The following is a 15073-nucleotide window of genomic DNA, read 5'->3' on the forward strand; positions in this document are numbered from 1 at the left end:
TCCTTCGGCTATTATTTCAAGAATTCCTTTAGCAAAAATTCTTCACAAATCACTTACACTTTTTTTTTTTCAAAAATCTCTTCAGGTGATTTCTTTGAAAATTCCTCCGGATATTCCTTGAAAAACTGATCCCGAGATTCCTTCCGAAGTTCTTCCAGGAATTGCTTTGAAAAATCTTAACTAATTTAGTATTTTTTTATTTATTCCTAAAGAATTTCCGAGGAAATACTCAAAAGAATTTACAAAGCAATGTTTAATTGATTCCCCGAATAAATTCCTAGATTTCACCAAAAATAGCTTCGGAAATTCTCAAGGAATTATTTTGAAGATGGCAAAACGTTTTTTGCGGAACAACGATCCATTAATGTTCACTACATTTTTAATAGATTCGATTGGAATATTCATTCAAATATTTGTAAGGTTTTTTTTATCTTTTGATAGAATTTCACTCATGATCACCGGGTATTGAAATTTCCCTGATTATGTCAGGAATTCCCTGATAATTCCAGGTTTTTTCCAGGTGAGGAGAAATTCCCTGATAATTCCAGGTTTTCCAGGTTTTTCCAGGTAGTAGACACCCTGTATTATCTTCAGATCGTTGCTGGAAAATCCAATGTAAATGTATGTATGGCTTTGTAATAATCGAAAGATAAAGTCAACAAAGAGAGCCTCTCTTTGGACTTACGACGTTTTCAAAAATCACGCGAGAAATGAAAATTACTTAAAAATTACAAAAACGACAGATGGTGAAGAATGTTTGTCTTCAAATGAATTTCCCAGTTGGTTGATAACCTCCCATATTATTCCCGGTCAGATCATGCCAAATTCCCTTTTTCCGGTTTTCCCGACTGGATGGACTTCCTCTAGGTTGTGCAGATGGCAGCCTGCATTCGTAGTCAAATACCAAATAGATCGAAAATATTTAAATTATATTTTGGATGCGTTATTTGGTATTCTTGGACGAATCGGCCGTCGGACATTTAAAGATCGGTCATTGCATTGCATTATGCACTTCCACAAATCCGCCTGTTGCGAACCGAAGAAACACAACTCTTCAAAAGCACAGAATATCTTAAACTTGTTCGATTCTTTGAAAAGGTCAAACAATATTAACCAACAAAGCACAAAGAAACTGATTGAACATGAACGATTTTATGGCCTGCGAATTGTTTAACAATTTTTACAACATCCACGATGTGAAGATTGATTTCATTATCACTACACAAGAGTTAATGAATCATGACTATTGGAAAGTTTATACAACACGGCACGATGAATTCGACACGTTGTACGTAAGATAATATTCAGTACGGAACCAGGAAGAATCCGTAAACGTTGCTTTTTGTAAGAACAGGTCCTTGGGGCACCAAACTTCAGAGCGAGTGAAAACGATTGTCCCATCATCGAATCCAGTACAGGAGGAAACTCCATTCGGCGTAGACTTATCGAGGAACTGTAGCCCATCCAGTATCACTGGGTAAACGCAACTTGTTCGATTATGCCACCAATGGAACTACATGTACAGAACAGGTAGTGGTAGGGGGCTGCATCGGCTGTCGATTAACTGAGAATTATCGTCGGATTAGCCACCCGCCATAGAGTTCCTCCAAGTCTCAAGGCTTCAGTTCACTCAGACAGTCCGTTGTATTGTAACTAAGCAGAAACGAACGAACCTTCCATAGATAGGTATATTTAACAATAGCGAAGAATTTTGAAGCACAGGTAATGGATCAGAATCGTATCTTGCTTAACTTTTCAAAAGGACCTAAGTAACATTTTTTTCATGAATTAATTTGAATACAGCAATCAATAGCTTTCATGTTGTTCTGTTAATTGCGCTATTCCAATTAATTCATGAAAAAAATGTTACTTAGGTCCTTTTGAAATGTTAAGCGAGGTATGTAACTGGAAGAGACAGATAACCAATAATTTTTTTAATGATTTATAGCACAAGACAAAGGACAAGATTTCGTATAGTTTGAAAAAGCCCACAGCCATTGCTATATAAAAACAATAATAAAAAAATTACAATTGGTAATACACACATTCTTACATCCATCAGTATGGTGAAAAGCATAAAAAAGAAAGCATTTTAAACCATGGTGCACCACCGAGTTTAAATCACCGGCCGAAACAACAGAGGTCGTGTGCTCGCCAAAGTCGAGGTGGAATTTGACGAAGCGCGAGGCTGTGAAAAATGAATGGGAATAAATTTTTGTGTTTTCACCTTCCAGCTCAGCCCAGCTGCTGCTACTGCCAGTGTACGTACACCTATTGTGTTTAGCTTTTTTCATACCTACCGGAATCATGAGAACTAATAGCGGTTTAGTGGAAGTGAATTTTTTTTGTTTGCGGGATGTTTGTGCAGATTGTTGCTTTGAAAAATAATGGCGTAAAAAGTTGGCTTTGAATAATTACTTGTTTTTTAAATTTGTTTATTAATCATCCGGTTTTGGAGTGCAGGTCAAACATGAAACGCGGCGATAAAAAAAAAGCTGAAAGTACAATTAAGGGTTTGCCGGTGGGAAAGCAGAAAAAGCCATTTTATTGCGGTGTCATGTGTGACTTACCATTAATATGATAAATAATTAGATAATAAAGTACTAATATTAATTTGACATTTTTTATGGTGTTCAAAATCTACAAATTAGCTCTTTTAATAGGGTCAAAATCAACAAACAAATCAATCCAGTAAGTCCCTATTTCTTTTATTACCTCTAATTTATCGCCATCGTCAGTAGGAATGAATAGATATTTTAAAATGTTGGGTTATTCAAAATAATTCATTCAGTGCCTCCTGTGAGAATCGAACTCACGACCGCTGGTTTACAAGACCAGCGCTCTGCCATCTGAGCTAAAGAGGCTGATAAATGAGGCTTTAATAGCCACAATTCGGGTCACGAGTTTTTCCTTTCTCGTATACTAAGAACTTTTTCAGATGTTCTGCTTCAATTATCTTCCAGTCCATGTTTGGTGTTATCGGAATCAAATGGAAAGTGGAGATGTGTACAGATGGGCTCACATATAATAGTGGGGCTGTTGTTTCGGTTGTTTGTCTCATAGATTCCATATCGGTCTATTCATAATAATTAAAACGAATCGAGTTGTTGTTTTATTCCTGTGTTGGCAGTGAGCATGCTTGCTTGAAAAACTAATCGACGACATTGATGCTTCGTTTCTTTCTTCCAATTTTGAAAACAATAGAATGATGCTTCGGAAATTAAACCTAATTGCATAATCCACGTGAAAGGAAATCAATGAATATTGCATATTGAATATAACTGAATTAAACAATAAAAACAAGTAGCCCTAAATAATGTACGCCGAATAGAATTCAATCTGAATCTGAAACACGCTCAATTCTTCCAGCTACACATGCGTCTAGTCCCTGTAACTAGCATTCGCAAACGCTGAAGTGGAACAGTTCAACAATTTCTTGGTGGATCAGCCGATCGTGTTCAGATGTATAAAAGTTCTCTCACGACTGCGGCTGTTCACGATCCACGTTGGGTTCTAACTAACTGGTGGCACGACCTTCGATCTCTTCGCGAATTGCGGCTTTGCGACCTATCGCTTCCCATTGAGAACCGATTTCTATTCCGTTTCGTTCTGCTGTTGCCGCCACCTGAAGTGTGCAACAATAACTCAATGCTGCATGCACAATATAGATCGCAATTTCAGCATGCATACTTCTATCGGCGCACTTCGGTGGAATTAATTAAATTATTCTCCAGCGTCTGTTTGTGCTTTTCTGCTAGTGTGAAGGTACCCAACGTAGGTGGAATCTATAGAACTTCATAAAACAAGAAATCAACCACGCGCTGCTGTGACAGCGCTAAGGAGCCGCGCTCGTAACAATATTATGATAATCGCTTTTATGGTTTGTTAGACCAAGACTGCAAACATTGCATTTGCACAAGCATTCCCGGCATAACGATCCGACCGACAGGCTAGTCCATTTTCGTCACTCAATGTGGCCATTAAAATTTGCAAGAAGAAAATCACGACTTTTTCGCTGCTTTAGAAGAAGGTAGACGGTGACCAATGAAGTACGATCAAATTATAGACACTGCATGAGCTTTCGTAAATATTACAGAATGTACCATAGGCCTTGTGAAAATAAACCAAAATATTTGATTTTGTACAGCAGGACACAGGATCTGTCTGTTAGACACAGGGCGGTCTCTCAATTTGCTTTTTTCGAAGTCCCGGTTTTTCTCGATTTGTATAGTTTAAAGTTTGAATATTTCATAACTTTTGATGCCTTTTAAATATAATCGGTCTTCTGAAAACCGAGTGAACTCTAAAAATATGGCGCCAATTGCTAAATACGATGAAATGCTGAGAAACAAAACAAACTCATGTGTAAGGAAAGCTTCCTGTAAAACTTTTTAGTTTCCTGATCACTTTTTCAAACTTCAATGCAGCTTTTTCAGAGAAGATTGATCTACACACAGTGTTGGGAAGAGTACAGTAAAAAACTATGAGTCTCCGAATATTTACATTTTATCCGGTAAAATTTCATGTACCGAACAAAACAACACAATTTAAAACAAATGTTCAACGACCATTTTTTCCTCATCCGCGGGAGACTTTTTCCGAAAGCTGTCATGATAAAGAACTGATTCGGGACACTATACCTCATGATACATTTCTTTAAAAAGCTCCAAACGCGGTGAGCACTAGTTCTGATGACGCATTTCCACTTGTTCTACACAGCTGTGCCGTCCCCAACACAAAATTAGCGAAAACAAAGCGAGATTTTCAAAACATTCTTTAACAAATCCGAGATTTTTTTGATTTATCTTGTTTTAAAATTTATTTTTTACTACCCCCCTTTGACGTTTCGGAGACCAGTAGGACATAATTTATATTAAATATTTGTAACGGCCTTATTTAAAAATACATAACTTTACAGAAAAGTCTGCTCATAAATTTGTTGTAAACTTTTGTAGTAGTTTGTTATGATATTAATCAATAAGTACCATGTAGCATCTAACTGCACACGAGATTCCATTAAGTATTAAGTCAGGAATTCTTCTAGGAAGATTCTTTAGAAATTGCACAAAACAATTCTTTTAAAGTTTTTTAAGAGACAATCAACACAAAAATTCAACCTATAACCTGTTGGTAAGTTGGCTGGAATTCACCACGAATTTCAAGTCAGTCCAAAGTATCCACGAATTGTTCCTGGAACAATTTTAAAATACTATGATGGTGTGAATTTTGTTTTCTTGCATAAAGTTCTAGTAGGTATAGTACGGAAACGGCAGGTATTCTTATCTGGCAGGTCGCAATTTGGTTTACCCCTTTCAAAACGACAATATTAACGTAATATTAGTTTTTTAAACTTTATTTTTGTGATTTTTTATAGTCATAAGTTGATTACATACGAAATATTGGTTCCAACAAGCTGCTGGATCGTAAATTTTCAAGTCAGCAGTGAAGTTTAGGCAAAATAATATCGTTACAATTGAGTTGGGTCTCCAGTAGTCTTGCGAGGAAAGGCGCTAAATTTCCAATCCAGATATAACGAGTTCGATTCTTGGTCCGGTCTAGGATGTTTTCGGGTGGTAAACATTCTCGACTCCCCTGGGCATATTCATGAAATCAATGTGAACTTGACTCGTGGAAAACTTATTCCAGGCTATCCGAGGCTTGTGATAGACCCTTTATCACAACGGACCTTTCCATCTACTGACTCGAGGTAGGCTCGAGCGTACCGTCCTCTGCTTCAGACCCATAAGGGGTCCGAAATAGTTCAGTTTCAGGTTAGTAAACTTGTGAGAGAATAGAAGATAGAGGAGGAGAGTGTGGAGCGGCTTGTGAACCGCTTCCGGCTCTAGCGACTGCTATGGAACCAATTTATTAGAGAATTGTTTGTAGAGATAGAAACGTTTGTGTTTATGTTCATGATAGATGTTTAGACAGTTCGGATCGCTACGATAGAGTTTGTTGTGGTTTGTTATAGCTTATAGCCTATTCAGATTGGACTATTTATGACTTTGTTAAGTGAGAGGGTATCCAATTATTACGAGGTGTTCAGACTGCAGCAAGATAATATATCTTGACGTTTCCATGTTTCCTCATTTGCACGCTAATACAGGGTTGAATTCAAGGAGAGTTTTAAAATGTAATTTGCGAAATCAAGCATTTGTGTGGCGATAATCGAACATTTTTTTTCTGAACAAAGTTTCTACGAAAAAAATATATTAAAAAAAAATATGAAAAGGGATTTTCGAAGAATATTTGAAGCTCTCATTAAGGATAATGAGCGAAGCTACATTCATTAGTTGGATGCGCCGTTCTTCGGGGAATCAGACTATTCCTCAATTTATTTTTAAGTTTAAAAAGTATTTGATAGAAAAATTTAGATACTTTTGGGAATTCTCACAAATAAATAAAAAAGGACCAAGGATAAAAAAAGATTGGACCAATTTTCAAGAAATATTATCCAACTAAATGTATTTTCACCAGTATCTCCATGTATGAAGGGCAACTCAGCAATTTATTTTATTTTTCAAAAATGGAAACTGAACCATTGCGTTCTACTCGACAATCAATGATACAGCTTCTAACAAAATCGAATCGTGTGAATGTGATATAATTTAAACTGGATTTTGGATGAATTAATGCATTACCAATCCATGTTTTATTTAAGGTTATTCTACTTTATATATACATCCCATTCAAATCGTACAGTTGTCCCACGTGAAAAATGTTGAAATCCAAAGTATATTAAGCCATTCAAGGAGCAGAATTGAAACAATTTATGAAATCATGTTTATTCATCAAATATATTCGTTTTACAACCATTCCTGCGTTTTAAATTGTCTTCCGCATTGGCCCTTGAACTTTGAAAATTTATTCGATTTGTTCTATTAAATCTAGGTTTAAGTTAAATACTTCATGTTAATTCTAGAGAGCATCTGTTTTTTAAACAATTCATGTTGAATAAGTGGAGAATAAATAATTATCATCATTATTTTTCATAATATAAAATGCTTTTCACAAAACCATCACAATCCGAGTTATTCTTCAGCGCTCAGAAGATTTCCATCTAACATGCATTCGACCCTGCTGCGACAGAAAGAGCATGACTGTCAACTACGAAACGAAATGAAAACAGAGAGATTTTTCTCTCTGGCAAAGAGAGCGTGACGCTTGTCAGATTTGTTTTGTTGAATGTCTTCCTGCATCCCAGTTAGAACGAAAGCTCTCTCGTAATAATTGTTCATAATAAATTCTTTATGACTCTTTTTAGCGGGTATCTTTTGACAGCGCAAAATGTATGGAATATTACGTAAATAATGACATCATAAAGCGTATTTACCCTGAAACGCCAATTATTATGTCATTAATGGCGTAATCTGAATAGGCTATTAGATGATTTATACTTATGGTAGAAGGAAAATGATTGAAATCCGTTTTCTGGTGATTGTCGAAGAAGCTATGTAGATTGATATGATAGAGGTACGTGCAGTTTGGGGTTAGTATGATCACGTTGGTTAGAGTTTGGAAACATAAAATAGAAAAGGAGGGAGCAGGAGGGGAGCAGGGAGGGGTGGGGGATCATATACCTAACCATTTAACGCTGAAAGATTAAAATAATTAAACTGAATTAAAATAAATTAATTAAATCTTACACTTTTGGTCGAACTTGAGTTAAAAATGTATTCCAAGCGTGCCCACCGAATTATGTGTATTACGAGTACTGATAACCTATGCTACTAATAAAGCTCGTGATTAAAAAATGGAGGTTGGCATTGTTATTGCTCATCAAAATATAATATTATTCTAAATATTCTCTTGAGTATGAAAACTGAATCCTAACTGTCCCGAAACTGCTTTCACCATACTGCCGCCCCGAGCACAGCCGCCTTTGCCACTCATAGGCAATGTCCCTCCCACCGCCTTGACAGTCTCCAGAAGTATCTACCACAAGATTTGAGAACTACTTCGATGCAAAAAAGTCCATATAATCGAATTTTCCATATAATCGAAGCAAACAAAAAATTCTCAAAATATTATAAAGAAAATATCTATTTATTGCCTTACAGTGTAATCCGCATGTTTGGGCCCATTCTATGATGATTCAGAAAATTTTGATTTTTTATAAGATTGTAACCGTTTTTCAGTCGCTAGTTTGCACACCGTTCTAAGATTACGTTAGTGATGATGACTTTTTTTTAACCAGTTCATTGATTTGGTAGGCTCAGTTGTGTGTGATAATTTGCGGAGCCACAATTCTCAAGTATGCTCATCCGGGCGTTTGACGTTGAAAACGTTTTTGCGTGGCGTCACGCTTGATTTTGGTTTGTCAGGGAGCATCTTTTGGTTGGCCAGAGCTTCGTGGTACACGGTACAAAGAAACATAAATAATGGAGACTTCATCAAGCTTAATGTGGACAAAGTTACACTTGTTTAAAAACTCTCAATACAGTACCTAGCTATTTAAGTAATCGAAGTAAACACTAAATGTACGGAAAGCTATATGTTTGCACATAATGTTTGCTTCAAAAACAAACTTTATAGCACTAGCACTTATCCATAACCGTTTTGATCGCAGCAAATTGAACTCGACGGAGATTTTTTCCCATTGTCTCCTATTGGAAGTTGGCCGGATCGGACTATGAGCTCTGAAGGTATGGTCTAAATACTTTATATGCAAAAAAAACCGCCTATAAGCCTATAAGCATCCTAAGATGCATGTCTAACTTTTAAAAGAAATTCTCTTTTGAGGAAAGAAAGGATAACACGTCTGACTCATGCGATCACAGGAACAAAACTCATTTATTCAATACAATTACATATACTTAAATTAACTGCCTGTAGTAGTGTGGTTCGCTCTATCGAGAGGAATTCTTAGTGAGATTTTACCGCACGATGGGCATTGCCCATCTTGCCACTACACTTCTTTTAACAGAAATTCATTTAAGAACTGGTTCCCGATATTCAATTTCTCTGCCTGCCTTTAAGCATCAGTATAATCCGCAAGCTTTGTGCTGAACGAACATAAATACTGGGATATTCGATAACTTTTTTTGAAAGTCTTCTTGTAGATTTTTGCGGCACTGACAGTGAGGGAAAAATAGTAATCTTTCACCAGGCCTTTTTTTCTTTCCTGCAAAATAATTTCTCGGCGAAAATATGCATGTGAGTGAGCATCTTCTGCTCGTGAGTATAAGTGAGCACTACGATCGCTGGTAGCAGTCATTAAAAAAATCTTTCAGTTTCCTGGACATACTGCTAAAAAAATCAGTCTCAGCGGATCAGATTTACTGGATAGTAATGCGTCATCCGTTTTTCTACACTTAATTCCACGCTCCAAACGCAGAAAAAGGTTGGAAGTAAAGGTCTTACAGCTAAATACGGCAATCTCATCACATCACTTGCTTCCCATACTGTCAGACTGACAAGCCGGTTCACGTTTTCTTATATCAGAAATCACCTAAAATACGTGTTATCTTTCCCCACAGATTTGTAAGGACGTGGCCGTGGCTTTTGTTGATGAATGAAATACACAATTACAATGAAAGTTGCAATGTAAAAATGGTGAATCGATCTAAGCAGCGGACCATATGATTTAGTATGCGATTTTATATATAGCTTCGAAAACATGCCATACTGGCCCTAATTTGCCCCAGTGCACCTTAATAAATATAGAATCAATGTAAAATATGACGTGGAATATTCAACAGCTTTTCAAACTCCCAAAACACGAAAAAAATTGAGCTGAAAAAAAATGTCCATATAATCGAGGTAAAAAGTCCATATAATCGAAGTCCATATAATCGAGGGTCCATATAATCGAGGTATACCTGTAGAATGAATTATTAACATGTCCAGCCATTATATAAAATGATTTGTTCAAGCAAAGGCGTCATAGATGCGGGAACGACATCGCCATAAACGACACGGGACAACCATGCCCCACACGACAGTGCAACAATGCATCGGCCTTACTGTTGAGGTCAAAATACGTATCTGTCAAAAGCACAATAAAGTAGTGGAATTAAATGGAATAATACAAAATGACTAAAATAAATACTCCCCCTAAACAATTAGAAAATTCCCATAAGAAAATAGAAAATTGCCAATAAAGAAATCAGGGTATGAGCAATAAATAAATATAAAATTTCCACAAATAAAACAAAATTTCCATAAACAATTAAAAATTTTCCACAAAACAAAAATAAATAAGCACTTTTAAAAGCAAAAACTGCAATTATAAAAGAAGAATTTTCCATAAAAAAAATTAAATGTTCCAAATACAAAATTTCCATAAATAAATCAATATTAGCAATAAAAAATAACAAAATTTTCCACAAAAAAAAAATATTTTTTCCGTAACAAAATAAAAATTTTCCACGAAATGATCAATAAAAAGCAATAAAAAAATAAGAAAATTTCCATGAAGAAATATAAAAAAAGCAATCAAACTGTGCTTTTTTTCCATAGATGACCCCTTCTTTAAAAGCGTTTAAAGTTCATGTAAAATTTCATCAGCTTTATTGCTTTCTTGTATTTTTTTATGGAAATTTTCTTATTTTTTTATTGCTCTTTATTGATTATTTTGTGGAAATTTTTTAATTTTTTATGGAAAAAAAATATTTATTTTGTGGAAAATTTTGTAATTGTTTATTGCTAATATTGATTTATTTATGGAAATTTTGTATTTTTTTCGTGGAACATTTTCTTTTCTTTATGGAAAGTTCTTCTTTTATAATTGCTATTTGCTTATTTATTTTTGTTTTGTGGAAAGTTCTTAATAATTTATGGAAATTTTGTTTTATTTGTGGAAATTTTATAATTATTTATTGCTCATACCCTGATTTTTTTATTGGCAATTTCCTAATTGTTTATGGAAAATTTCTAATTTTAAATGGAAACTTTATTTAGCTGCCAATACAAAATCGTCTTTTGACAAGATCTTGAAAAAAAGAAAATTGAGGCAAGATGTGCCATTCTAAAATTTCTAAATAAAATAAAATCTTTCTTTCGATCAAGGCTACCGTTGATTGATTTCATTCATCATATTGTATATACACTGAAGTTTTTTTTACGCGGATATTTTTACGCCGTACCGACGTAAAAAAAACGCGTTATTAAAAAAAAACGACGTAAAAAAACCGCGCTATATAAAAAAAAAGTAAATAGGTTAGACTTATTTTATATGTTGGTGCCTACTGGGGACTTAGAATATTTTTTTTATGCCGGTACCTACTTGGGACTTGGAAAATTTTAAATTGGAACTTATAATGGCCCCGTCCCCGTCTTCCTATTTGTTCGCTAGGTGTTGTTTGTAGGTCATAGTACGCTAGTATGGATCGTGATATGTTACATGGTTTTTGTGATATGAAACCAGGAATGTGTTCCGATCTATGCTCAAACTCATCCAAGAATCTCCTGAAATAAGGCCTTGATATCTATAAAGATCTGTCCTCTTGTTTCAAATATGGTACATGCTCTGTGTGACTCATAGAATAGATTGTGTTCTAAGCCCAAGTTATTGATCATCCAAAAAATTTCCGAAGTAAGACCTTTAGATCTACACGCGTAACTAAAGATCTATCAGCCTGTTTCAAGTATGGTACATGCTCTGTGTGACTCATAGAATAGATTGTGTTCAAAGCCTAAGTTATTGGTCATCCAAAAAATCCCGAAGCAAGGCCTTTAAATCTACACGCGTAACCAAAGATCTGTCCGCCTGTTTCAAATATGGTACATGCTCTGTGTGACTCATAGAATAGATTGTGTTCAAAGCCTAAGTTCTTGATCATCAAAAAGAAAAAAAAATCCCGAAGAAAGTTCTCTAGATCTACACGCGTAACCAAAGATCTGGTCTATCTCTAAGGTCTATCTCTTTAGACTGTGGAAATTTATTATCGAAACACAGAAACACCGTCTTTGACAAGAGATCGTACAGACTGGACACGTAGCACTTAGCATGAGACAACGGACACGACACATAACACCCAGGGAACCAATAAGTTATTCGTATCTCCTTACCAGGGTGGGAATCAAACCCGCACTCCATAGCATATGCGACTAGACGATTGACATTATTAACCGCACGGTTATGAAGCCCACATTTACAAGGAATTTATACAAGGATCCTCATAGGGTTCTTGTGATAAATCTCTGTACGAGGTTTCCATGATTTCTGTTGGTAATCCTGTAAAAAATACCGTCAGAGTTATCCAAAAATATAGCAAAAAATCCTACAGAAATAACTTTTGGGAATCATCTAATAACTTTTGTACGACTTTCTGCGGAGGCATCAAAACCGAGAACATCAATCAGAAACTGAGAAATATCTCGGAATTACAAAGAAATTGACAAGATGAAAATGGGTATCCATGTCCTTCAATAGACATGTTTTGTATGTGTCATGTTTCAGAATGGCTTAAAAATGGCTTTCCTCTCCTTATAACATTTGTTTAAAGAATGCTTAAGAGGATAATACATGCCATACATTAAATGCTTGAACATTCCGGAGCATAAAGTTAACCCTTCAAACGTAAATTTTGTTTTCAACAACATTTGCTAAAGAAAATAAAGCACATCTAGATAGACATAATTATTTTCAAATAAACATCCTTAGATCTAGCATTCTGTTTATAAATTTTCACCGCAAACTGAATCCGCGCCAAATCTGCGCGAAAGCTTTAAATCCTTATGTAAATCCGCGCCAAAAACGCGAACACCGCGAAATCCGCGTAGTCGTAACAACCCTGCATTTGTCAAAAAAAAAATCATTTAAAAGGCGTTTAAATCAATCAAGCCGCAATATTATCGTTCATACATGGAATATTCTTACATGTTATATGACAAAACTAGCGGAACAACGACTAAATAGTTGTAGAAAAAAAATTTGGCCAATTTTGATAAATCCCAGGGAAAACTTCCTAGTTGGATGAGTTTTTTAAATGAATTCATGGAGAAAATCCTTAAGTAATTGCCGAAGAAATACTTAGAGAAACCTAGGCATTTCTTTGGAAATGCCTTTGAGAATTATTTCGGAAATTTCTTTAGTAATGCTCACAAAAGTTCTTGTCGAGACTCGTTCGCGTTCTTCATGGGGAATTCCTATAAGAATTCATTCAAAGACTTGCAAAGATTCTCCCAGAAAAACTTTCCACCAGAAATAATTCAGAAAATTTCGAAAAGAATTCCTCTATTTTCATTCTTTCAGGGGTTCTACGCAAAATTTTCCGGAAATGCCTTTGCATTTTTTACCAGAAATTCCTTCGGAAGTTTCTCAAGCAAATGATTTAGAAAACCTTGGAGCGAAGTGTAGGAAACCATGCAAAATTTCTTCAGACATTATTTCCAAATTTCCAATAGAATTTATTCAGGACATTTAGTTGGAAGAATTCTTCCGGATTTTTTTTTAAAGAATGAAAAAGTTTGCAATGGAAATCCTAGAAGAATTTCCAAAGAAATTTCTAAGGGTATTTTCGAAGGAATTCTTTATCGCATTTCCAAAGGAACTCTTAAACAATTATCTTAAAACATTTTTACAGTATTTTAAATTTTTCCGGTGCTTATTGAAATACCCGCATACTTCCCGATATTTTCCCGGTGATTTTCAATTCCCGACTTGTTCCCGGTTCTCCCGGTTTTCCCGGTTCGCAGGTCACCCACTTGCACTAACCAACTAACAAAAAAACCTTTTAGATACAAATGTGATCTTACATAAGGAGTGGTTTGCCCATTTGGCTTTACATCTCCAGTTTTACTTTCTTTTCAATTCATTGTCTTAATACCATAATGCCTAAGCCTAATTGAAAAAAATCATCTGTATTAATGTTTGGTATTAAAAATTACACTATCTTAGAAAAAACATACCAGATATGGAACGCTGATGCTTCGCTCCAGAAACTTCTCTCACAGCCGTTTTCTATGACAAACATACCCAGTGTTAGGATCTGCTCAACGCAACTTTTGCAGACCTGCAATCTTACTGCAAGTTGGTTGAAGATCGGAGCTAGCTGCACACTCGGTTTTTATTTCTGCAGCTCGAAAAAAGGAAAAAAAATCCGCCCAGTTCCGATATCAATTTTTATTAGATAGTAATTGAAATCAAGTTTTGTTTTCAATATAATCTCAACAACAAAACTTAATATCAGTTTGCTCTCATTTTGTTAACCGACTTTGCTCGGGTATAGTGTGGAGCCGTGTCAGTTGAGGGAAAATTTTCATCTTCAAGTCGCCTCCGGAACCCTGGAGGAGGTAAAACTGACGTTGACCATTGGTTGTTTTGGGTGGTTGGCGAAGCCGATGATTGGTGCAGCCGAGAAGTTAACTCTGCAATGTTTTGATCATTAAACGATGGAGGTTGAATTCGAATCGGTTCACTATACACGCTGAACTTTTTTTTCTGATTTCCAAAAATGCCACTCGTTTGGGGCTTTCCTTAGCGGTAGCCTCAGTAATTTTATCTGCGTAGGCTCTTTTTTGAAATAATGTTTGTTCACTGTAGAGACTATGCTGAGAATGGGACTCTATCGAGAATACCATCCGTAACCCTACATGATAAAGATACAAAATTACTCGCCCTACGCAATTTGAATCGCTTTTGATTTTACTGTAAGCGCAGTTTCTGTATACAAGACTCTTACAAATTTGTACCGGGGTGACAAAAACTGTCGGCGACGGCGCACATATTTAAGGCTCAAGATTTCTGAATGATTCACCACCGGCGGGGTGTTGTCTGTCTCTTTCCGTCCTTCGGAAAATTGTCGATTTTTCGCTTAACTTTTCAAAAGGACCTAAGTAACATTTTTTTCATGAATTAATTTGAATACTGCAAACAATTGCTCTCATGTTGTTATGTTGATTGCGCTATTCAAATTAATTCATGAAAAAAATGTTACTTAGGTCCTTTTGAAAAGTTAAGCGAGATTTGTTCGCAGCTAGTTGCTTTCGACGGAAAGTGTAGTTCTACTGTTTCCTACTGATAGGCACACTACCACTGCCAGGTGGATTAGTCAGGGTTCTTCTACTGCTTTATAATAGGCCCTTCGAAAATACTTTGGCTAAAATCATCGAAAAAAGAATCCAAGGT

At 35.7% G+C, this 15073-nt stretch overlaps 1 non-coding gene across 1 annotated transcript; it reads right to left on the reverse strand.

Annotated features, from left to right (window-relative positions):
• Positions 1–2791: 2791 nt before the first annotated feature.
• On the reverse strand, positions 2792–2864 carry Trnat-ugu (transfer RNA threonine (anticodon UGU)). The gene has a single exon. It is a non-coding gene; the product is annotated as a tRNA-Thr (tRNA).
• Between the last annotated feature and the right edge of the window lie 12209 nt (positions 2865–15073).

This window comes from Armigeres subalbatus, chromosome 1 (genome assembly GCF_024139115.2).
Source record: "Armigeres subalbatus isolate Guangzhou_Male chromosome 1, GZ_Asu_2, whole genome shotgun sequence".
In the NCBI taxonomy this organism is placed as follows: domain Eukaryota; kingdom Metazoa; phylum Arthropoda; class Insecta; order Diptera; family Culicidae; genus Armigeres; species Armigeres subalbatus.